Genomic DNA, 25,459 nt, shown 5'->3' on the forward strand with positions numbered 1-25,459 from the left:
ACTTGTCCCTGTGGCCTCAGGTTGAGTCTTGCTCGGAGAACACAGCAGTCCAACTTGGGTTCTGGCCACAGTTATGAGGTATGAAGCAAAAAAGAAAAGCCTTAGGTGCTAGAAGGTTGTCTTAAATCATTAAGACAGGTTTAATGATTTTGGTGAGCCAAGGTAGCGGAGCCCAGAGAGCAAGGTCTTGCCTTGGTAGATTGCCCCTCATGTGCTTTTCTGATATCAACTGCTGTCGTCTGGCTTCACCCTAAGACAGATCATTCTTCCTTCTTAGGAGTTAGGGTCCCCTCTGCAGCTAGGATTGAGGGGAGGGGGGGGAGAGAATCATTCCTGTGAAACGTGAGGTGTGCTGGGTTGATGGCCCAACGATAGCCCAAGGCTGAGCCGGAGCCAGTGATTTCTCAATTTGGAAAGCCTCTTTCTTGAGCTTCCTTTCTTTCAAATTTAAACCCCAGGTTCTGGGTAAGTTGGAGTATATTTGTAGGGAAAGCCCCCGGTTTGGGTTTAGTCAAGTTGCCAGAGAAAACTGGATCTAAGCAGGAATAAAAATCGCTGACCCCGGTCTCAGAGGTTACATTTTCATTTATGTTTTACATGAGTCATTTTAAATTATAGTGCTCTACCGATATAGAAAGAAGCCTTCCTCTTCCCACCCTCCCCCTAGGCACCACATAATGGAAAAAGCAAAAATTTTCTGCATAAGCAAGGCTTTTTCTTTCTTTAAAAAAAAAAAAAGAAACACACACACACACACAAAGCCAGTCTCTGGTGGGACTTTTTCCTGCCAGAATTCCCACTGGTCGACTGTCGCAATTTTTACAGAAGGCCACACGAAAGAGGAAGGCCCATTCTGAGGTCTTTGCCTCTGTGTTACGTGTGTCGTTACTTGTATTTCTGTTCTTGATATCAGAGGAATTATTTCTGGAACTCTCTGGTTGGCCTGTAGAACCTATTATGTCAAAGTAATACTTTTGATTAAGAAAAGACTTGTTCTGTTAGACACACAAAACTTTGAAAGGCTTTGATGTTCCGTTTCCTGGTGTGTGTGTGTGTGTTTAATGTGTTCTTTCTTATGAACTTTGACTAGATGAAAGGATATTCCTCAGAGAAAGTTAGCTCTGGGAAGAGCCATCCTTGGAGGTCATAACCTAGAACATTTTTGAAGGGAAATTTCAGCAAATTAAAAGAGGGCGGAGTTAGGAATCTGAAAATTCTATTCTGTAGCCGTAGCTGAATAAACCATTTCACCTGAATAGTTTCATAATTTGTAGCAAATATGTTTACACAAGTCACCAATATTAGTTCATAGTGGAGGAGAGAGAGGAAACCTGCAGCCCCATGAGGAATTTGTACTAAGAGTTTTACCTTTTCTTCCTCTTGGAGAACATACATGTAAACCAGTTGTGATAAACACACGTGTCCCATGTTGCAGCCTTTCTTTTGCTTTAGAGGCAGTTTAGTTTGCTAACCAAAAAGAAGCACTGTCAAGATTAGCTCCAGGTCTCTAGCATAAAACACGTGCTCAATTGGTGCCTGGGGATCCAGATTCTGACTAGTTTGTCCTTGAACAGTCACATGGACCAGAGTGACAGGGTACTTAATTGAAACTACATAAAATGGTTCCTTAAGTTTCATGGACAATTGAGTAACTTCAGTTTCCTCTCTTGTTTACTTCCTGCTCCTCTAGAATCGAGCATTAGGTATTCTGGCCTCTTACAATGAGAAGATTAAACAGCTGTAGTTTAAATTGGAGCATTAATTTAGAGTGTTCTGTGGCTGCATTAATTATATCTTCACTAAGATTACATTCCTGTGGATTTGACAGATGCAATAAGCAACGGTGTGGCTTATCCAGGGCAAACTAAACTTCTGTTAACCACTGATCCTTGTTGATCTTTTGTTTATGCATGAGAAGCTTTTTGTAATTGAATTTATTTGACTTGGTTTTTTTCTTCTAGTGAGGTAGAAGATAAAAGAATCAACATGAAGCACAGCTGTGAGGAGTGTATTTGGGATTCTGTTCTTTCATTCAGTGGGACTTAGCAGAAAGCATGTGTTAAAAGTTTCTTACCTACATGGGTTATAATTAAAAGAAATAAATAAAGTTTATTTCTTTTAATTAGAACATTAAACTCATTCGATAGTCCTTGTGAAAACTTTCCCTCTAACTGCATATTTTATATCTAGTAATAATAAATTTCTGTGGTACAGTGAAGAGTTTGTGACTCTAGCTCATGCTGCATATATTTATGTTACTGTTCATTCAATAATTGGCTGGTCAGATCCATTGTTGACTTTAAGTTTTCCTCCTTTGTTTTCTAATAATACTTTTAAACCAATGTATGCTTTGGAAAAATGCACTTGCTTGAACTTCTTAGATCTAATGTGGAGATGAGTGGGACTAGAGGTAAGAAATAATGACTTCCTGAACATGATTGGAAACTCTATAATAATTATATTGGACAACCTATCCCATGGTTTTATAGACAATTTTTAAGATATTCAAAGTAGTGTGCAGTTTTATTGACCTCTCTGCATCCCTGTGGCACAAGGAATTGTTTTTGTTATCGAGGGGACAAAACAGGGGTGAAGTGACTCATAGTTAATTGCCGGGTTAAATCAGGCATCCAAGTCCCTCTGCCTCGGGTCTCTGAGACTCAGCTGCTGTCCTCAAAAGGAAGAAATCATCTCAGATCCGAAAAGAACACAGTGTGCCATATGCAAGGGGTCTTATTAACAGTCAGAAAGGAGGAGCCCTGGTTGGAGGGAAATTTTGAACTACTTTAGTACATCAACAAATCCTTATCACACTTCATAATTCCTCATTACATTGTGAATGATTGTATTGAACAACAGTGTGGCTGTGCCTCTTGGAAAATTTGGAATTCTAATTCCTGTGCTTTCTTCCCTTTATCATTCTCAGTGAGTTGAGCTTTTCAGTATGTTACATTTGGGTCCTTGCGTTGTGGGGAAGATACATAGGTGAGTGTGTTTGTGACTGGTGTTGGAGGAACACCAGAGCCGCCACTGCTCTTCTGTTCAGCACCGGGTCTTTTCTCATTGTTCTTGCTAACGGGGAGGGCTGTGCACAGGCTGAGCTTCTCAGGGATCTGAACAATGCTCTGGGCCAGCCGTTGGTCCTAATTGCTGGGACTAATTTGTTGTGTGGCCTAAAGTCATTCACGTACTTCGCATTGGGGTTCTCATGTGTAAAACAGAATTGACAACACTCCTCCAAGCCAAGGATTTCCAGGAGAAATCATGATCACAGCTAAGTCCTTAAAAAAACCAGGGTATTAAAAACCAGATTATTTGGTGCAAACCAAATATTTGTTGATACCATTGAAAGTTTTAAAAATGTTTAGCCTATTATACATGCCACGCACACACAAATTGTTTAGATATGTTTAGATCTGAAGGAAATGGAAGGGAATTGAAATTGGTTTCCCACGGGAAATAAAGAAGTAGGGCTGATTTTAAACAGGTAAAAATTACATGAAGCGGTGTTGTATGGAGAGTAGTAATGAACTCTTTTTCAGCTTGTTGGAGGCTATCCACAGAATAAGCGGGGTTAAATTACAGCAGAACTGCATAAATCAGACAGCAGCAGTTATAAATATTGTCCCCTGGAACATGTAGTCTAGTCAAGTCCTGTATTCTTTTCACATTGTAGGTCTTCGTTATGTGTAATGTTGATTGGGAGCCACTGCAGAGTCTTTAATATGCCATGTGGATATATTTTATACTTAATCTATGCCTTACTTGGTAATAATACTGTCAAAATCATGCTGGGGTGGCAGGGAGAGGGAGGTCCCCTTTTCTTCTCTTTATTTGGTATGCATTTAGAGATTTTAGATTTAATATTCTCAGGTCTTCTTTTCCTCTCACAAGCCAACATTATAACTATTTCACTTTTATAACAGGAGGAAGGAAAAACTATCTAAACCTAATCTTTTGCCTAAATTGTCTTAGCAATAAAGATTGCCACCTACTGGTTAAAAGAAGAATTAAAACTCAGACACAGTTGCCTGTGACAATTATTTTGAAGGTGCTCTTGGTTGAGGTATTTGAAAATGCACGACTTAATGAGGAGTCTTTGTGCTTTGAATTTCTCATCCAATCTCATTAAATAATAGCAGATATTTAGAGAGAGGACATATTTTAAAAGGATTTTATTTGAATGAGATGCTAGGTGGATAAATGCATTTTTAAGCAGACAAATGTTGGAGGCTTTATTTTGAAAACAAGTTTTAAACTCTTGTTAGTTTGGGCTTTCCTTCAATATAAGCTTCAAAACCCAGAATTTCCTGTCTAACCAAAGTGGGACGGGCTTGGCAACATTAGCTTTTTGTGCCAATTGATAACAGGATTTGTTTTTCCTGGTCATGAGCACTGTATAGAGAACACTGCCCTGAGTGACCGAATCTCCCCAGAGTCATGGGGACACCCATCCTAGAGGAGCATTTTGATTTAAAAAAAAAAAAAAATAGCTTTTTTTTAAATTGTCAGAAATGGTTACAAACTGGGAAATTTTTCTTTTTAATAATTCTTCCAATGATTGGATAGATACATAAATTCAATTATTAAGAACTAGAGGCCTGGTGCATGAAATTCATGCACTGGGTGGTGGGGGGTGTCTTCCTGAGCCTGGCGTGCTCCCTCTCGCAGTCAGGAGAGGGAGTTGGGCCTAAGCCAGCAGTGGGACATCCCACTCGCAGCCCTGGGACCCCTTGCTCCTTACCACCCGCCTGCTTGCTGCTTTTTACCACTTCCGAGGAGGTGGGAGGGGCTCCCACCACCGATGCTGCACTCACCAGCTGTGAGCCCAGCTTCTGGCTGAGCAGCACTCCCCTGACCACCAGTGGGCAATTCCTGCGTTGCGTGACCGTCCCTGGGTGGTCAGTGCACATCATAGTGACCAGTCATTCTGGTCCTTCTGCTGTAAGGGTCGCTTAGGCCTTTATTATATAGATACTTAAATATAAAACACCAGTGTAGCAAATTTTCATTGGTAACACTGTATCATCTTGATAAATCCATGTCCCCTCTGTGTCCCCTATATCTAAACACCCTTCAAATCTTGAGAAAAGGAAAATTTACATAGATTAGAGTTTTATCTATATATATTTATTTATTTATAAAATTAGATCACCCTCCAGTATCCGGAAGATAGAGAACTAGACTATATTTGAAAGCATTTTATGTCAATATTTTCTAATTTCGGGTGTTAATTTTTTATTCCTAACAAATAGGAATAAAACAACCATTGTTCCTATTTTAAGCTTTTTTTAATTGTAAGGCACTTCCCAAATAACCATTTGATAACTTTTGTTGGCATTACATATTTAGTTAATTTGGCAAAGTCTATTACTCCCCCCCCCCCCCGCCGCCCCCCCCCCCCCCCCCACACACACACCCAACTTGGGAACTAAGTACTCTTTATCAGCTAAAGAAAGTGGCACAAGGGAAATTGGGAGAACCATATGTTATTTGCTTTAATTTTCACATAGTGCACCTATATATGTGTGAAAATGTATGTAAACTGTTATAAAACAACATATTGATAAATTTAAATGAGCAGGCACAATAAAAACAAAACAAACAAAAAAACAAATAGAAGAGTTGTTGGAGTTGAGGTCATAATAAATCAAGGAATGTTTCCTGGGGCATGTGTAAAACATTTCTATATTGTAGCAGATCCCCTGGACTTCAGCAGCAGGCTTATCCCTGATGCTCCTGTATCATTTAAAATGCTGAGAGAGAGAGAGAGAGAGAGAGAGAGAGAGAGAGAGAGAGAGAGAGAGAGGAGGTGACTGTGAACATTGTCAAGGAATTTAAGAGCTGAGCATTTTATGTAGGAAAGTTAACATGCATTGTTACAATCAGCCTGTGTAACTTCCTTCTGTAAAGACCTGCCCATTTACCAGTAATGATACCTTCTTTTGCTTCTATTTTTGTCCCTTCCTTTAGGAAAAGGAATGTATGCTTACTCATTATTTAAAATTCAGAGTCATTTTCCTGTTCCAGTTGGTTATGTTCCTACCATTAAAAGAATAGATTTAGGTACACACGAAACTTGTATCCCTTTTAAATTTTGGTTTTTTCCAACTACCCAACTTTTATTTATCCCTTTTAAAATTTAACTCTTTTCAACTGTCAAGTCTAAATAGAGGTATCCTCCCCTTGGCCTTTTTGTAGTGTATTTCCATAAAAGCAGACACACTAGTACAAGGCTTTTTCACCGCTGCCTTGGCCCCTGCTGGTCCTATCACAGAATCTAGTATGTAAGCACATGTGACTGAACCCTGCAAATTCAAATTCATTCTCAAAGAACATTGTTTTGGGCATTTGGACTTTGTAACTAGTTTCTTTCTCCCAGTGCCGTCCGTTAAGTTCAACAGGCCATTCTAGGAATTCTGTTATCCCAGGAACTCCTGTTACTACACTAATGATTGAACCTCCCGTAAAGCTGCATTTTAGTAGGTGTTTATGGGCATCACTTACCAAGCATTTCAAGTGTTCTTTGAATGAAACTACTGGGGGAAAAGCTAGCACACTTTCTCAATCTGGCCACCATTTGCACATTCCACAGAGAAGGCAGTTGATAGACTTTTGGTGAGTAAATAAATGGATGACTGAATAGCTGTCTCATGCCAGTGACCTTCAGTCCTTCCTCCTCCGGAGAAGTGGAGGTGTTTCCCTGTCTCCACCCCCCCCCCCCCCCCCACACACACACACTGTCATTTATTAACGTGCTCACTGTGATGCTGGGGTCCCCATAACAAACAAGGCATCTTCACTGCCTCGCTGAAGCTCCTCACCTGGTGGAGGGAAGCAGAGAGCATGCGTGCCAGCACCCACCTTCATCCTTCCCACTGTGCTGCCCTCATGTCACTGCCCTTGCTCCTCTCCGAGGGCTAGATTCCATAGGTCCTGGGGTCTCAATGACAGGCCCAGCAGGCAAGGAAAGGCAAGGCATGGGAACCTGTGTGTTGCTCTCCGGTGTTGCCAGACCTCCTCTGGCCCCTGTATCTCCCAGCCTCCCTGATCTGTCACCACCTCTGCCTCTGACATCATTTGCAGAGGGGGGAGGATTGGATTGTCCCCATTGGTCTTGACATACTTAGATGTAGAGATTATCTTAAGTGAGTTAGGTTTCCATATTTATATTAGCCACAGTGTCACTCAAATATGCCCATTTACAGTCGTCACCAATGAAGTTATTTTAAAGAACTTGAGTGAAATAGACTTTGGTGGTCTAAGGTGGGGGACCACCAAACTCTATAACACTTCTGAGAGAAAACTGTTCCTGGATTTGCACAACCAATTTACAAGATAAGCGTTGGAAACACAATCCATGCGCATGTTTGAGACTTCCTGTGTAGACCGGGGGCCATTCTAGGGGAGCCCAGCTCTGCGTGTCCCCACCCTACCTGCAGTTCTAAAGGCACTGCTGCTGTGGATTTTGAATCAGCTCTTCAAGCTCTTAGGGTTAGTTGGGTGATTTCAAAGCATACTTATCAGTGCTACCGAGCTAAGGGAAGCCTAATGCGTGTCCTAAAAGGTCCTTTTAAGTCAGGGCTCTGTGTGCGGACCTGTTCTGCATGTGCTGCCATTAACCTGATAGAGCTTGTTGCCCTGAGACTCCCCAAGGGAGAAGGGGAAGTGAGAGAGAGGATTCATTTTCTGACACAACCAACTTTTAGATGCTAACGATTGTCCTTCAAAACCATTGGCATGCAATGGGTTACTGCTCTTCCTTTCAGATAAGGATCCCATTTTGTTCTTTTGGCCACCTACCTTGATTCCTTAAGATATAGGTGATGCAGTGGATCTGTTGGCTAAGGTTGCCTTTGTCATTCCTGAATCCTTGATTTGTTTTTTTAAATTATTATAAAATTCTAGCCGAAGCTGGTTTGGCTCAGTGGATAGAGCATCGGCCTGCAGACTGAAGGGTACTGGGTTCGATTTCAGTCAAGGGCATGTACCTTGGTTGTGGGCACATCCCCGGTGTGTGACCGATGTTTCTAACTCTCTATCTCTCTCCTTTCCTCTCTGTAAAAATAAAATCAATAAAATATATTAAAAAAATAAAATATTGTAACATTCTAGATTTAATAAGCGTGCTGGAAGTGTGTACTCTGGGTAAAACCTTGGCAACACATCTCTGGCAGTCTGTGCATGAGGTCACTCAGGGCTTTGGTTCAGAAGATGGAAGGTATAAAGGTGTTTGCTGAGCTGGTTTTTCAATGTATAATAATTTGTTATTTAAAAAGAAGAAGAAAAAAGGTAGTTTTTAAAATGAGTTTGTTCGAACCCCTCATGGTCCTCAAGGGCCTCACTTGTTTGGCAGAAGTGAGGGGGCTGGCCCTTGGTGAGCGCTGACTAACACAGGAAATGCATACAAGGGAGGGTGAAGTGGGCCTCCAGGTTGGGGCAGCGACGTGGGGAGAGCTTGGTTCCTGTAGACCTGGATTAATCAGCCACTGATCTCCGACGGTCAGCTCAGCTGCAAACTGTAGGAAGCTTTTCCAATGGGCCAGGATTACAGATCCTTTTCTTTCTTTCTAATCTTCCAGCCTTTTCATGAGTCCAGTTTTCAGACTTTGCAAATGTTTTACGTCTTTCTGTGCTCACAGAGGAAAGCACGCAGTTGACAGCACTGGGAGAGGGGAAAAGAGCAAACTGCTTATCGTCCAGGGAGGGCTTGGATCAGGAGTTGTGCAGGGCCCCGCCCCGGTGGGGGTTGGTGGAACCTTGGCTCTGTGCACAGGAATGGGTGATCTTGGAGATGTTCTGGTTGGATCATGAGTTCGAGCTTGGAAAGCACTGCCTCCAGTTCACCAGCAGGAATGAGGCAGAATTCACGATTTGGTGTCTTAAGACTTTAATGTTTGCCAAATGTTTGAGCAATCCCTCACATCCCATTGAACTGAAGAGCTTATGACTGGTTTCACAGTGAGTCCAGCAGAGATAGAAAAAAAGGCCAGCCCCTTGCAGCTCTCTTCTGCTGTTCAGACGGAGACCTAAACCACCCTAAACCCCTCTTGGCACACTGTCCCAAACCAAGGATCAGCAGAATTACAGGCTCAATTGCAGGCGGACTTGAGGAGTTTGTGACTGATGACGGGCAAGTACCTACATGTGTCTTTCATTATTCGGTTGCCTTAGGTTAGGAGATGCTGTTTAAGTTGGCAGATAGATTTATTGAAAGCAAAGCTTGTCACTGGTGAGATTACTAATTTCACCGAAAAAAAAAGAAAAAAGAAAAAAGAATCACATGCCAAGGGAGATAAGGGAGGGAGTATGTAGGATTTAAAAGTATGGGGAAGCAGTCACTTAACAAGAAAAAGTAGAATTAAATGTGGTTTTCACTTGTTGTACTGGTTTGTGATAATGTTTCAATGTAAACTTTAGGGTGTGTGTGTTTTCTGAACTTCAAAATCCTAGAAGTTATTTAGAAGTTTTAATTTGTTTTATCCCCAAGTCATATCTAGTAGTAAATTAGTATTTTTTAAGAGACTTACTGGCGATCAGAGCAGAGGTTTATAATTCCTAAGCCAGCGTTCCAGGCCTTTTTGCGGACTTTTTATTTCCAAAGGCTTTTTTATTTCCTTGGGCAGAGTGTGTGGGGAGTGTTGAATGACCCATCCTAACTCAGCAATTCACCTCTGTGATGGCCGCTGCCTCTCAGCGGCAGCTGCCTATGCAGAGTAATGGTTATAAAATCCACCTTGTGCTTCTCTCCCTGAGCCTTCCTAGCTTGGTTGTTTTGTCTGTTTTTGTTTCTCACATAATACCCAACACAGTAGTTGGTGGGGGCGAAAAATTGTAATTAAGTAATTCAGGATGAATGTGAATTTTTACCTTGTCTCTTTTTTTCTAGCAATACTAATTATATCTGCATTGCTGTTTTTCTCCCCAAATTAGTACTGATATGCATACTTTTTTCCTTGAATGCTTTTGCTTCCTTGGCTTCTTTGTTTCCATGAAATGAATTAATGGTTGGCGGTATTTCTGATTGCCACCTTTTCGATTTAAAGTGGGTCTCTTCACTCACATCTTTGCTTTTATGCATTGAGCTGTGGCTTCCCAGTGTCCAAGGCTGTTTCATGACACTTACCCTACATTTCAGACAAGGACTCATGTGTCCCATAGGACTGGAACTGCACTTGGAGAGAGAGCGACTAGCAAATGGAATAACTCCTTCTTGTGAAAGGTTCCAGCCCTTCTAAACGAGACCTGGAGAAGTAGAAAACAAATATTCTTGGGAAGAAACTGGGTTTGTTCGCACTTGGCTAGAAGTTTTAGGAAAGAACATTTCCTCTAGCCTCAGGAGCGCATTCAATGTGAAATATCACTGTTTTCAAAAGAGCTCAACTTAAGTTTATTTTGGGGTCATTTATTTGACTTGAAAATAAATGGATCTAGTCCTCATAAAAGAAAGGGTTCAGAGTCCTATTTTAAGTAAACCGAATAGCCCAGTAAGTTAGGCAGATGCGATGCTCCCAGCATCAGCTATCAACTAAAAACAGCTGGAACTTACAGAGGTGTTTGCAAATACCTACCGTGAGCTGGGGGATTGGCGAAATGTGGTACAAGTTAGTTCCAGCTGCATACGTTTGCCTTATTAGAGTTCTTTACGGTAAATAAAATGCTTGCTTCATTTTGGTGTAGTCATTTCTCTCAGCACTTGACTAAGCAGGTGGCAAGTTTATTTAACTGAAGGAATGACTACAAACAATGAACTATAAACCGATCTGTATCAATTCCAAGAAAGAGCTATGAAAGGTCTTCCTTTTATTTTCCCATGAGCCCCCATTTTTTTATTTTGTATTTTTATAATCTTTCCAAAATCTTGAATGATTTTTAAATGTTTGCCATTTGCTCACAAATGCTGCACGTAAATGTTACATAAGTCAGCTGACCAAACTTTTTGTTTGAGCAAACTTCTGGTGATCGCTCTGTGAACTTCCTATCCTTCTGGGACTGTCAGCAAATACGAGGCCAGGCCAGGAGAGAGCGGTTCCTGACAGAGGGATTCTGCATTCTACATCTAAACATAGCTGTTCAGAGGTTTTGTCGTTTTGTGCGGTCAGGTCCCTTCCCTTATCCTCCCCCTCTTCAATTAGGATGGAAAACTGAAAGTTTGCTGAAAATAATTTTGAGTGAGATTTTAGATTTGAAAAGGAGCAGAGGGATTATTCAGTCCAACTTGTGAAAGAAGGAAAGAAAGAAAGAAAGAAAGAAAGAAAGAAAGAAAGAAAGAAAGAAAGAAAGAAAGAAAGAGAAAGACGATAAATGATGTAGTCTTGGGACACTGGAATCTATTAAAGCAGAAGTCATTGTACGCTATTTTCATCTAAAACTTCTATTCAAAAGGGCATCTTTAAAAAAGTGTTGTGTTAGTGAAGTCTTCAACTAAAAAAAATGACCCTGGCTCTGGCCTGGTGGCTCAGCTGGTTAGAGCGTTGTCCCATACACCAAACCACCAAACGTTTGTGGGTTGGGACCCATGGGACCAGTGTTTCTCTCTCTCAGATCAATTAACATATCCTCAGTTGAGGGGGAAAAATTATTTTTAACTTTAAAAAATGACTCTGTGTCAGGAATTCTAAGGCTAGGGTTATGGTACGGTTCTGGCGCACTGGTTTAATATAATATTTAGGTCAACTTTACAATGGAGCTGGCCCGAATGGACCAAGCCTTGAGTTAGTTACCATGTGTAACTTACTTATTACAACTTTGGTTTAAAAAGACACCCTGGGAAGTGCTTAGCTCTGGCTCATAACCATAATCATGTTTCTTTTAGGTCTTAACACTTTATATAGTATAGGAGAGTAGATTGCATAAGTACAGTCCCTCACTTTCCCACATTTTTTTAAATGAGGCAAATGAAGCAATATCTTAAACTAAGTCAGGGTTTCCTGAGGTTCCGGAATCTTATTCCTAAATTTTCCACTGGGTAACCTCCAAATCCTTCTCTCGCATTTGTCCCCGGGTGACACAAGTCAGGCCACATTTTGTACCATGAGTGGATGCAACGCTGCCCTGAGCTGTCCTCGCCGGGAGAGCCATCCTTCGAGGGAAATAAATCTGGAGTGGCCTGGAACATTCGTCACTGCGTGGCTCCAGGAGCTTTTCAGAACTTAACTTGCAAGGTTTCTAAACGGATGATGAAATTTAGCAGCATCTAATTTTCTAAAAATTTCCAAAGGAGAATTGTTTCGGCCCCTGATGTTCGAGGTTTTCACTTGGTAGTCCTCTCGAGTTCTTGTCAGACACAGGTTTTTCCATGCCACGGATGTGAAAGGGACAGCCCACTGGCCCCGGTGAAGGGAGGTTAGTGTTGCGCTGGAACAAATGGTGAATTCAGGGCTTCTCCCCCGTCTTTGGAGGTATTCATTTCCCACCGGGCTGCCTACGAATGGCATCTTTATCTGGGTCAGCCCCGAGCTCAGCCTTATCGTCTCCTTCAGCAGCGGGTTAGACAAATGTCACTTGTCAGCTACTTATTCCCGACCCTCACGGACCAAGCATTAATTCGAAGCGAGGCTCCATGAAATAGTCCTTGGGGGAAGTGGGTCCGTGAATTTGTAATGAGCTGAGTCTTCATCTTGAGTACTTTCATGGTGCAGTACTCTTTCAGGACCCCACGCTGTTCCCACTGCTCTTCTTATAGCGTGGGAGGGACTCGGGGCAAAAGTGAATGAAGCACATTGTCAGGGTGAAGCAGCTACTTCCTCTAGTATTAGTAACTGTTGTCATTGCCCAGCCCTGTAATGGAGAGATTATAATATGCACATTCATGAATGTTCTTACGTTGTTTGGGACATTGTTTATACTTTTGCAAAATTCCCGAGAAGTGATGATTGTTGAGGACTTCGGTCTGCAAGACGTTTCACATGAAAAAGCTGATAACATCTTCAGAAAACCTCGGAGACGTGGGCTCTGCAGGCCTGGGGAAGGAGTGCCTTTGTGGTTTTATTCTTTTCTCTCAAGCACCCGGTTGCAAGTATGGACGCTGAATTCACAGGAACCTAGTCACAGAAATCTTTAAAACCAGGTATCTATCTGTTTATTTAAAACAGCACCTCATTCAGAGCAACTTGGATTATCCCAATGAGGTGTTTTTCTGTTGTTGAATGAAAGTAGCCCGAACTTACTACTTACTTATTAATTATTGCTTTTCTCTGCCTGGACCTCCAATCCCTGCTTTTCTCTTTAACTTGTCTTTATTCTTTCTTCCCTCCTTCCCTTCCTCCCCTCCTTCTCTTCCTCCCTTCCTTCCCCTTCTTTCCCCTCCCTCCCTCCCTCTCTCTTTTCTTCATTCCTCCCCCCCCTCTTTCTCTCTCTCTCTCTCTCTCTCTCTCTCTCTCTCTCTCTCATTAAAAAAGGGTATAAAAGCATTTTTTAAATATTTTAAATGCTACAGAAATGTAAGGTGTTATTGTTACAGTACTTAATTTTGCCATTGTGGTCTGAAGCTGATGATTGTTGACAGTGAGCGGGGGTGGGTGTCCTACATGCTGGTCTGGTCTCAGCTCTGCTGAACTCATTGACCGGAGTGCTTTAATGATTTTACTTAGACACATTTCACTGATTCATTCATAGCAAAGTACTAAAGAGGCATACATGTGCATGTGTGTTTTCAGAGAAGATTATGCCTGAAATTCTGCAATTACGTAGGAAAATTTGGCTGGAGACCTTATTAACATCTACCAGGCCCGTCTGAGGTGGTGACACGAGAAGCTTGGTCATTTCCATTGCAGGGTGGCTGTTGATCAGACCCTGACAGGGGAAACAGAGGGCCCACAAGGCCCTGAGCAGTTCATGGATTGAAAAGGAGGATTAGCAAGAGAATGAAATAATGGAGGCAGAAAAATATTGCCAATTTGGGAAATACAGAAATGCTCAGGATGGACTCCTGGTTTTCAGTTTTGTAGGCTTTTTCCTATTGAAGAAGGTCAATGTATTCACCCAGCCTCTATTATGGCTCCGTAACCCATCAGCTGTGTGTGTGTGTGTGTGTGTGTGTGTGTGTGTGTGTGTGTGTGTGTGTGTGGCGGGGGTGGGGGGGTGGGGGGTGGTTGGGGGCAGGAAGGAGGGGAAAGGAGGAGGCAGTGAGGCACTAGTACTTGTCTGTGGAAGAGAGTGTCCTCCTCAGGGTGTGGCCACCAGGGAAAGGCAGGCAGGCTACCACTGTGATGTGTACCAGCAGGGATGTAGGACACTGCGAGGCCCACTGTCTGTGGTGGGAGCAACAGACAGATGAGTGCTGCGTGGCTCAGCCAGGCCCAGCTTACCTTCACATCCGGTGGTTTCCTCAACTCAGCAAGTAAAGGGACTCATAACTCAAATGTGGACAGAGGGACAGTCGAAGTTGCCTCTTTGTTAGGAATAGCTATGAAGTTTCCTCGACCCACAAATTTCACCCCCTCCTGCTTACCACAGATCCTGTAGAAATGCAAGCATAACCCTGGAGGAGAAACCTCTGTTAGCATAGGACCAACCTTTAGTAATTTAATGTTGATCCCATTTATGCCTTTGGCTTGCTGTCTGTAAAAAAAAACCCCACAGGGGAGTAATATAGGCATGACAGTAAGTCAAGGTTGGAAAAATGGACATGCTACACTGTGAAGTTAAAATGTTTTGCTCATACTTTTTCTTGTGTTCTGCAAAATGGTCTTCTCCTTCCTTTGTTCAGACAATTTTTCCAGAACAGATTGATTACCGTTTTCAAATAGTCACTTTTCATGGCAAATATCTGTTTTTTTTGTTTGTTTGGTTGGTTGTTTTTGTTTTTCCTAACACCATACCATTTTTTTTATTGTTCATCAATAATTTCTGAATTATTCATATACTGTCTTCAAGTACTGGGTGAGGAAAGGACTAATACTTATGGGTGTTAAAATCTCGATGTTACATAACTTCAGGGTTTATTGTTCAGTATTGGTAGCAGAAATACATAACATAATTGTTCAGTTCTTTTCCAGCATCAAGCTCAATTCATAATACTATTCATAGAGCACTTGAAAGGATCTTAAAAATGATAACCCGACCCATATAACTTACATCTAAGGAAACTGAGGTCCAGAAAGATTCTACTTAGAGGAGTCGAACCAGTGTTCACTAAAAGCTTCCACATGTCAGGCCCCGGACACAGCGCAGGGTGCAAGATTAACGTGTTTGCTCGGGGTCCCTACTCTGGAGACACTATTGCCAAGAGCAAAAGAAGCAGAGGAGTCATTTACACCCAGGTCAAACAAATTCTAAAGGAATTGTTCTCTCATTTACAATAAGTAAATTACCTAAGGTTTCTTAGTTGAGAATCTCAGATGGATCCTAGTCAATTATACTAGTAAGTTTCATCTTCAAATTGTCTTCTTTGAACAAGAGTTCTTGAACATTTTTAGGAAAATGGACCTCCTTATAGATGGGTATGAACACTCTTTGATCACATCCTCTGTGTCCTGGTCTGGTGATTTTGGGACAGATGCCAAGAGTGACTTCCCAAAGCTTACATTCTCTTAGTGATCTTGAACCACCTTCTTTATTATTTTTTTAAAAATTTATTGATAAAGGTATTACATATGTAATACCTTTATCAATAAATGGGGGGGTCCTCACCCCCCCATTGCCTTCCACTCCGGGCCCCCCCAACTCATGCCCTCACCCCCCTGTTGTTTGTGTCCATTGGTTATGCTTATATGCATGCATGCAAGTCCTTTGGTTGAGCTCTCCCCCTTACCCCACCCTCCCCTGCCTTCCCTCTGAGGTTTGACAGTCTGATCTCTGATCGATGCTTCCCTGTCTCTGAATCTGTTTTTGTTCAACAGTTTATGTTATTCATTATTTCCCATTGATGAGTGAGATCGTGTGATATTTATCTTTCTCTGACTGACTTATTTCACTTAGCATAATGCTCTCCAGTTCCACCCATGCTGTTGCAAATGGTAGGAATTCTTTCTTTCTTCCTTCCTTCCTTCCTTCCTTCCTTCCTTCCTTCCTTCCTTCCTTCCTTTTCTTCCTTCCTTCCTTCCTTCCTTCCTTCCTTCCTTCCTTCCTTCCTTCCTTCCTTCCTTCCTTCCTTCCTTCCTTTCTTTCTTTCTTTCTTTCTTTCTTTCTTTTTTTTTTTACCACAGCATAGTATTACATTGTGAAGATGTACCACAGTTTTTTAATCCACTCATCTGCTGATGGGCACTTAGGCTGTTTCCAAATCTTAGCTATGGTAAATTGTGCAGCTACAAACATAGGGGTGCACATATCCTTTCTGATTGGTGTTTCTAGCTTCTTGGGATATATTCCTAGGAGTGGGATCACTGGGTCAAATAGGAGTTCCATTTTTAGTTTTTTAGGAAAATCCATATTGTTCTCCACAGTGGCTGTACCAGTCTGCATTCCCACTAGCAGAGCACGAGGGTTCCTTTTTCTCTGCATCCTCGCCAGCACTTGTCGTTTGTTGACTTGATGATAGCCATTCTGACAGGTGTGAGATGGTACCGCATTGTCGTTTAGATTTGCGTCTCTCAGATAATTAGTGACTTTAAGCATGTTTTCATATGTTTCTTGGCCTTCTGTCTTCTTTTGAAAAGTTTCTATTTAGGTCCATTGCCAATTTTTTTTTTTAATTGGATTATTTATCTTCCGTTTGTTAAGTGGTATGATTGAACCACCTTCTTTAAATGTTGATTTACATCTGAAATCAATCTTTTCAAGCAGTTCAGTGCAGGTGGTATGGACACAACTTTACAGACCGCACACTTCCTCCTGAGAGTCAGTTTCCTGGGTAGCATCATAAATGCTACCAGGGTTTGACCTGCATAGCCAAGCCCTAAAACCATAAATTCACACCTGGAAAGCCCTGCTGACTTGATAAATCTTTATGTCAACTGTCTTTTAGGGTGGGCTCCTCAAATGCTTCCTTAGAAATTCAGACACAGGCATCCCACTCAGAGTCCTGAGCCTGTTCTGTTCTTGTTGCCTTTCCTGAATAGTAATGTTTGATTTAAGACCTTTTAGTCATTTGTAATGTTGTCATATAATCTGAGTTCGGAGCTGCTTGCCACTTCCAGTTTCTGACACCCAGAAAATACTTTGCATTTGGATAAAAACAATAGCTGCTTGACTTTTTAAAGGAAGAGTTTCTCTTCTGGGGCCAAACTGGGAGCAGGTATTTGAGCTGTGCAGCTCTTTTTTTTTTTTTTTTTTTTCCTTAGGAGTGTCTGTTAGGAGCTGGGCTTAAGCTTCGTGTTCCAGGTACTTGGAAAAAGTAAGACTTTAGGCCTGAGAGCAAACCACATGGGCACCTGCTACAAGGGAGACAGCCTTTGGCAGCACGAGCTGTCACTTAAGTTCCCCCATCCTTGTCCACGGTCCCATGTCATGCTGCCTTTTTAGCAGGAGTTTGAAGCCCAGGATGCACTTAGTATTGTGATTAACACAGCTGAGATTGTGTAAGAATTGATTTATTAAGCTGCTGCTTCTGAGGGTGTGTTAAGTAGAGACTTTGAATGCGAAGGTACTGGGCTATCAAAATACAGGTCAGTGGATATCTTATCAGGAGGAAAGACAGCCCTCTGCCTCCAATACTAGGTACACATTTCTGCCTCCTCCCCCTTTAGTATTAACAGAAGTTCATTTGTCTTGTAGCCAATATCAGACATGTTAATGATCACTAATTTCATAAATGAAATGATTGCAGCTCAAGTTGTTAAGATGTGAACCTTAGCAGACTTAGGCCTTTTTACTTAATAGCTAGACTGTGGCAGCCTTGCCCTGAAAACGGGACCGATGTCAGCTGCAGTCAGCTTACTGTGTCTAACAGGAGGTTCCAGACACACTTCATACTCATTCTAAGGGTAGCCAGTAGCAGACAGAGAGCCCTCAGATGAAACAGCTTTACTGATAGTGGCATATCTGAAGAATCAACTTACAGGTCTGCCTAATGCCCCCACCCCACCCTGGGCATTGTCACAGACACCAGGATACCTGCTTCCTGGTGTTCTTAGCATTTATGGTAATGAACACTGTAGGTGTCCCAGCCCCCTCCCATCCACCCGGACTGAATGCCTCTACAGTGGCTTTACATTAACCTTATGGGCTGCGAGTGAAGAAGGCAGAACTCTGGCCCTCTCGGGATATAAGGAAGTAGGTTCTTTGTATAACTTTTTAGTTTTATTTCAAAGCTCACACATTCTCCAGAAAACCAGATTCACACTGAGAAAACTGAAGACTCTTCTAGAGCCATGCTGCCCAGTGCTGGGCCACCACCATGCGTCACAGTTGCACTGAGCCATTGAGTGTGGCCAGGTCAAGCTGAGATGAGCTAAGAGTGTAGAAGAACACAATATATCGCAGTAATAGCTTTTATATAGATTGTGCAGGTGTGGGCAAAAGCAGGTTGACAGTTGTGAGTAGGTGAAACAGTTTATTCTTGTATTATTTCTTTGTAATTCAACTGTCAACCTACTTTTGCCCACCCTTGCATGCTGAAATGATAATATTTAGGATATATAGGGTTAAATAAAAGATGTAACCTGTTTATTTTCACTGGTAATGTGGTTACTAGAAAATTTTAAATCACATATAGGATTCATAATTGGACCCCATCATTAAAGATTACTAAAAGCCTTTTTTTTTTCCCTCTGAATTTCTGGTGTAAATTCTGCGTGGTGCTGATTTTTATATTCTGTTGGGTTTCTTTTCTTTTTAATGAAACTAATTCAGTTTCTAACTTTTTAAATTTATTAGGGTGACATTGGTTAATTATATGGGGTTCGAGTGTGTGGTTTTATAATACTGGCATTCTGGACTGATTTTCATGTATACCCATGTCTTGTCTTCCAAAATGATCAGTTGGTAGAGAGAGGACCATGGAAATGGCTTGCCTCATACTGTGATTTTCAGGGATGAAGAGGGTTGGTTGTCATCATGAATGGGAAGTCCTCTCATATAGTGGGTGTAGATCAGATATGCTCAACATCCGGTAGAGTATCAGAGCATTTTAAAAATACAGTATGTAGGAAATGGGCCGATCAGGGAGTAGCTGTTCTTGAGCTCCCTACTTTCCAGGTCTGCTCTTAAACTAGAGAACTCTTATCTTTCTTACTTTGTGGACTGGCTCTTGGCAGTCCAGTTTCCAGAGTAGTGCACTGGGCTGTACCAAGGAAAGGTGCAGTCTCTGCAGAAACCATATGCCCTGAAGGAACTCATGGGATGACACGGAATTAGTACACAAGGACCCCTTGGAAGGAAGATGGCTTTATGCCTTCTAAACCAGATGTGTGAGCCCAGACAAATCACAAAACCTCTCTGAATCTCAGTGTTCCCCTCTGTAAAATGGGGATGATGATAGAACCTTCTCATGATGAGATAATTTCAGACAGACTTGGGCTGTGGTGTCTGCTCTGCCAGACACTAGTCAGGTGACCTTGCCATAGTCACCTAACCTCTGTATTTCTCATGTACAGAGTGAGACTGATGTGCTTCGCAAGACTGTTGTCATGACTCAAGAAAATGACCTAAGTGACTAGAGCAGCATCTAGGCCAGTGACTGTTTTCTTGCCTCCTCACCTCCCTCAGCCTGACTTCCATGATCTCCATCCCCTAATTCATGAAGTATAGAAACCGAGGTAAAAGTGACAGTCTCTGATTTGTGGTAGTCTTGACTTTAAGAACATGTAGTTACTTAGTTTCCTCTCTTAGATCTACATATAGACATTGGAGAAATGTTTTCGTCCTTTTTAATTTGTTCATTCTGACAGACTGAAATTTATTTCTCACTTGAAAATACTACTTCAAAAAAGCTTCCCCTACCGCAGTAGAAATTATAAGTTAAAGTAGCCCAATAAAATATAATTAAATCGCGTCATTACCTCCCCTACCCCCCATATTTGAACTAATTTTTTACTTGGTACCAACTTCATCCCCCGTGATTTTTGCCAGGTTTACTACAATGCAGTGCCTAAAGAGAAAATAGAGTTGTTTTGAGAGTAACTCATAATTAAATGTAACTTAGTAGTTTTATGTTGGTCTTGTGATCTCTTTGATTTTTGTCTTCCAATCATGGAATTGAAGGACTAAAAATTATGTTACAACTTCTTAGCTAAACCTTCCCACTTCCTTGATGTGGAAATGAAGGCCTAGAGTAGGGGTGTCGAACTCAATCAGAGAAGGGGCCAAAATCTAAAATCCAGCCTAAATCGCGGGCCGAATGGTTTACTGAACAGTCATAAACTGACAATGTCATAAACTGACAGCGGAGTGCAGTGATGACAGCGCGGTGCGGGCCACATTGCAAGGCCTGGCGGGCTGGATTTGGCCCGCGGGCCTTGTGTTTGACACATGTGGCCTAGAGCTATGTTTCCCCCTTGTGATTGACATATCTGGAACTCATCTCCTCACCTATTGTCTGATTTTTTTTTTTTTCTATTACTTCGCAATGGCTTTTCAACTGTTTTCATATGCTATAGTAACCATGCATAGGCAAGGAGTATTTTTTTTTATACATAAAAGTCATAGAAAGGTTGCAACGTATTTTATAAATTAAATCTCTTTCTATTTTCTCCAAGAGGTTACATTAAATGGCCCCCAAAAAGTATTTTCTGGCCTAAAATGAGTATGTGCCTTGAAATAAATAATGCAAAAAGTGACCAACAGGGGGAAACCTAATATAGCCTTTTAAATTAATTTGCTTAACTTCTAGGCCCTTTTAAAAAATTACCCAAGCTCCCATGGAAGCCAGCAAAAAACATCTGTTGTTTTATTTATAGCCACAATTTCTAAGAAGCATATTCTATAGCAGATGAAAAAGAAGTTGACAGCTCATAATTCATAATTACTGAGGCCTAATCTGATAGAACAAAATGTACAAAATTCCCTCCCTCCCATGCGCAGGCCTTATCACTTCCCTTTCAACTGAAGAGCAAGTGGTGTAATGGAGAAGTGGGGCGTAGGTGGCTAAGAGAGAGGGGACTCTGAGATGAGAATGCGGAGAGGAACACCCTGCAGTGATCAGTGATTGCTGCCGCCCCTGGGCCGCCCCTCCACCCCCAGCCTGCCTCACCGGGTACTTTCAATTAACAACATTACAGGTATTTTCATTATAGCAAATCAGCGTTTTCCTTACCATTCCCATTTCTCACTGGGAAGTTTTAGTCATGTGCTATCTACAAATTGTTACCAATATATTTTCTAGCAAGAAACTTGAGTTGGTTAAAATTATTGATTGAGTAGTTTCTTATCTGTATCCAGTTACTTTGTTGTTTTTTGTTGTTTTTTACCTCACTCCTTCCCTTTCACCACTTAGCTCTCATTTATTTGACATAGCTACTTTTTTTCCTGCTTACTTTGAAGCATTTATAAAAATACCCAGTTCTCATCGATCACCTGTCTGTATAGTTTTTTGCTTGTTTCTGAGACTCTTGGGGTACACAGGCAGTCTTCTTTCTGTAATCAGCATATGTTTTATGTGTTGCTTCTTTTCTATCTGTAGTGTCTCCTGAATACCAGTATTGTTGTATTGGTGTGTTTTTTTGTTGTTGTTTTTTTTTTAAAAAGGGTAGATTGGTCTGGCACAAATAAGTGTCTAGCATTGTATGCTTTCTTACCATCCTAAGCTTGAGAATTTAATGATATGATCCAACTGCTGCCCAGATCGGCGATCTAAAATCATTATACTTAAAAAGAAAATCATAAACAGAACAAGCCATGAATTTCTTTTTAGCTGAGAAGATCACAGTACATGAGATATATGAGATTTTATTGGCCCACCAGAACTAAACACATTTGTCTGAGGCAGTGGTCGGCAAACTCATTAGTCAACAGAGCCAAATACCAACAGTACAACGACTTATATTTCTTTTGAGAGCCAAATTTTTTAAATTTCTTCTAACTCCACTTTTTCAAAATAGACTCGCCCAGGCTGTGGTATTTTGTAGAAGAGCCACACTCAAGGGTCCAAAGAGCCATATGTGGCTCGAGATCCGCAGTTTGCCGACCACGGGTCTGAGGTAATGAAAGTATATTGCTCATTTGAAAAAAAAAAAAAAAACACCACACACCATTGTTTAGGGTTGTGTTTATTAGTACTTTTACCTCAAAATCTCAAAATTATAACCTTTGTTATACATGGATAGCTTAGTTTTGTATCAGTGATTTAAAAAGAGCTGTTATTAAAAAAAAAACTGACTAAATACTGTATCTTATTTTCTAATGAAAATTTTATGTATTAGCTGGTAGGAAATTTTCTATTCAATATTTTCTGGCCTCTTGCTTTTTTTTCTTTTTCTTTTTTCTTCCCAATTCCACAGATAGTTCTCCCCCCCCCCCCCCCCTTCTCTCCCTCTCTCTTCATAAGCACTTTAACTCCCTTCATATACTTAGTAAGCATATCTTAGTAAGATTTCATTTTGGAATCCTTTGGAATATAAGTTACAAAATATATGTGCTTGTAGGTTATTTGCTGGGCTCCTTCTCCACCCAACGATGGTCCAGAATAGTCCATTTGTACCCTGCCGAAAGTGCTAAGTTAGCCAGCCATATTCAGCTGAATAAAACCCATTACGTCCTTGGGGAAGAATGTGCTTAGTTTAGCCTTATGAGAAAATATTTAATAAATGCTGTCCTGAAAATATTTAGCCTAACCGAGTGGGCTGGCAGGGGTTCAATCCTGATAAAATTGAGGTGCTGGCGAGAAAATGGCCCACCAGTCCAAGCTCAAGTTGAACAAACATACCTCTGGTCACTAAAAGTTGTACTTGTATGTGTCTCCCGTTGCCAAGTGCTTTTCCATCCACATCCTGCAAAGATTTTTCAAGCTCTCCCTGGCTTTGTAACCACCAGAATGTTGTCATGCAGTGAGTCTGTGCAGTGAGGGAACTGAGATTCAGAGTGGCTATGTCTGGCTTTGAAGTTGACCAATTCTTCTAAATCCTGCTTTTGCCAGCTACTGGGCAATATGCTTAACTTTTCCTAGTCTCAGTTTCCTCATCTGCACAGTGGAGATGGTCACAGTACCTCCAGGGTTATAAAGATGAAATGAGACCAAGCACACGCAGCACTGAACACACTGAAGTCAGTACCAGGTGTTCAGTGCACGAGAACAACCAGTAGCAGTACTAGTCCTAGCAGCAATGGTAGTAATGGTTAGAGCAGCCTTTCTAGCATTTCCTATCACTCCTCCTCCCCTCTCCCAGCCCCATCACAGTGTAAATGGCTGTGTCTTGGAATGTGGCAGAAGGTGAAAAACATTCTGGTGTGGGCATCAGGAGAACTTACTGTGGGAACTTGGCAAGTTGTGGCCCTTTCCACAGATGGGGCCACAGATGCATAAAGCAGCAGCTAGTCTCTCTTTTGGTATCTCATTAGGTATCATATCAGATCTAATTAGAGTTTTTTGGCTAGACCCTCTGTGTCGGTCAGCATCACCTGCCCAATACAGGTTCAGAAGTTGGGCTCCTGGGATCTTTTAGGCAATAAGTGTCAAGTATGACGGTTGTTAGGATCCTGTCTCCCACTATGATTTAAATTTTTCTCTCCAGAACTGATGGACTCATCCTAAATCCTTGCTACTCAAAGTGTGGTCCACGGACCAGCAGCCTGGACATCACCTGGCAGCTTGTTGGAAATACAGAACCCCAAACCCCACCCCCACCCTACTGAAGCAGGTTTTTACCTTGCATATTGAGTTCAGGAAGCACTGCCTTGGGAATGTTTGTTAAATAGCTATAGAATTGGTATTTGACTTTTCCCCCCTTAGACTAAAGGTGCCTTTCCTCTCTGTGGCTGCAGTATATTTCCTGTCTGTGGGCTGCTGTGATGAAATCCCATAGACTGGGTCGCTTCAACAACAGAAACTTGTATCTAACGGTTCAGGTGACTGGAAGTCAGGGTGCCTGTATGGTTGGGTTCTAGGGAGGGCTCTTCCTTCCCTAGCTTGCAAGCAGTTGTCTTTTCTCTGTGTCCCCACATAGCAAAGAGGAAAAGGGGAGAGTCTCTGGCATCTTTTCTAACAAGGGCACTAATCCCATAATGATGGCTCCACCCTCAGGAGCTCATCCAAACTTAATTACTTCCCAAAGGTTCCATCTCGAAATACTGTCCTCTTGGGATTTGAGGCTTCAACATATGGATTTGGTGGGGGAGGGGAGGACAATTAGTCCATAGTAATTGATTTCTGTAACTTATTTGAAATGTATTAAAAAAAAAAAAAAGGTAAGAGATTGCTGTATGGATAAGTGATAAAACAGTAAGATAGTATATTTGGAGTCTAGGATGAGGATATATGGGGGATTCACTACAGTTCTCTGTACTTTTTGGTATTGTAATACATCAGAGAGAAAACTCTGTTCTCTCTCTAGTTATTAGAATGGATTCTAGTGGTTCTTTCCTCTGATTTCTATCCAGGCTTTCTTCAAACTGCCTGTTCCACCTAACTGGACAGATTTTCCACTTTGGCAGGTCCACAAACCATCCCCCTACTCCCCACCCACCCTTTTGCTCTCTCTCCTTGGTCAGCCAGCGTCTTGCTTCCGTGCAGTTAGTGAGGTTCCTACCTAGATCAGAACACTTCCTTCTGGTCTTCAGTTTCACCAGTAACATCTTTCTATCCAGTCCCTCTCTGCCCTCTCGTGGTCGGAGGATCTTTAATTCTTACGGGATTGGGCTTCTCAATTTACACTGGAAGACCTTGCTTAATTATTTGTCAGCATTTCTAGCATTGCATTTTATACCTTCGACTTGAAATCTGTGACTAGGTACAAATGGGAGAGAAGTGGGTGCTCCCACAGGTTCTCCTGAACCACAGTGGAGAGACAGCCAGGGTCACCTGGAGCCCCCAATTCCCTCTTGTTAATGGCGATCCCTTTGCTTTCTCTTCATGGTGTTAATTACTTGCATTTTAGAATGTTTCATAGTGAGGGAGAATTATACAAATTGTACCAACTTGCTTATTTTGTGGGAGTAAAACTGTGTAGCCTTACTTCACACACTGGAAAGTACGATGGCTGCTCATGGGATCAAGCATCAGATACCTGGTTTGGGGAAACTCATGATAGATGTCTTTTCTGAATAGAGCTTGTAGGCTCTGGTGGAGAGAAAGAGGTCCAAGCTGAACCTTAAGGTCACTACTTATGAGCTTTGCTACCTTGACTAAATGACTTAATTTCTCTAGGCTTAGTCTCCTAAGCTTGAAATTGGGGATAATAATGATGCCTTTGAACTGCTATACATAATAAATGAAATTATGTTTGTAGAATACTACTGGGTGTGGCTCCTAATTGATGTTCAGTAATAGTCACTTATTCTACAAATGGTCCAGTACCCATTGTTTGTGTCACCTGGTTTTTCCGTCTTTGTGTGTGTGTGTGTGTGTGTGGGGGGGGGGTTCTTAGTCATACTTCTCTGGAATCTTTCTAAGCCAACAGGCCAACTTTCCTTATAAATCTTTACC

At 41.6% G+C, this 25,459-nt stretch overlaps 1 protein-coding gene and 1 long non-coding RNA gene across 2 annotated transcripts in view; one reads left to right on the plus strand and one right to left on the minus strand.

Moving 5' to 3' along the window:
- LOC311621139 overlaps positions 1–25,459 on the minus strand; it is a 335,010-nt gene that overhangs the window by 147,335 nt on the left and 162,216 nt on the right. The gene's annotated exons all lie outside the window — the stretch shown is intronic.
- PIK3R1 (phosphoinositide-3-kinase regulatory subunit 1) overlaps positions 1–25,459 on the plus strand; it is an 85,274-nt gene that overhangs the window by 25,356 nt on the left and 34,459 nt on the right. The window lies entirely within an intron of this gene.

Source organism: Pipistrellus hanaki (assembly GCF_964339955.1).
Source record: "Pipistrellus hanaki genome assembly, chromosome: 4".
Lineage (NCBI taxonomy): Eukaryota > Metazoa > Chordata > Mammalia > Chiroptera > Vespertilionidae > Pipistrellus > Pipistrellus hanaki.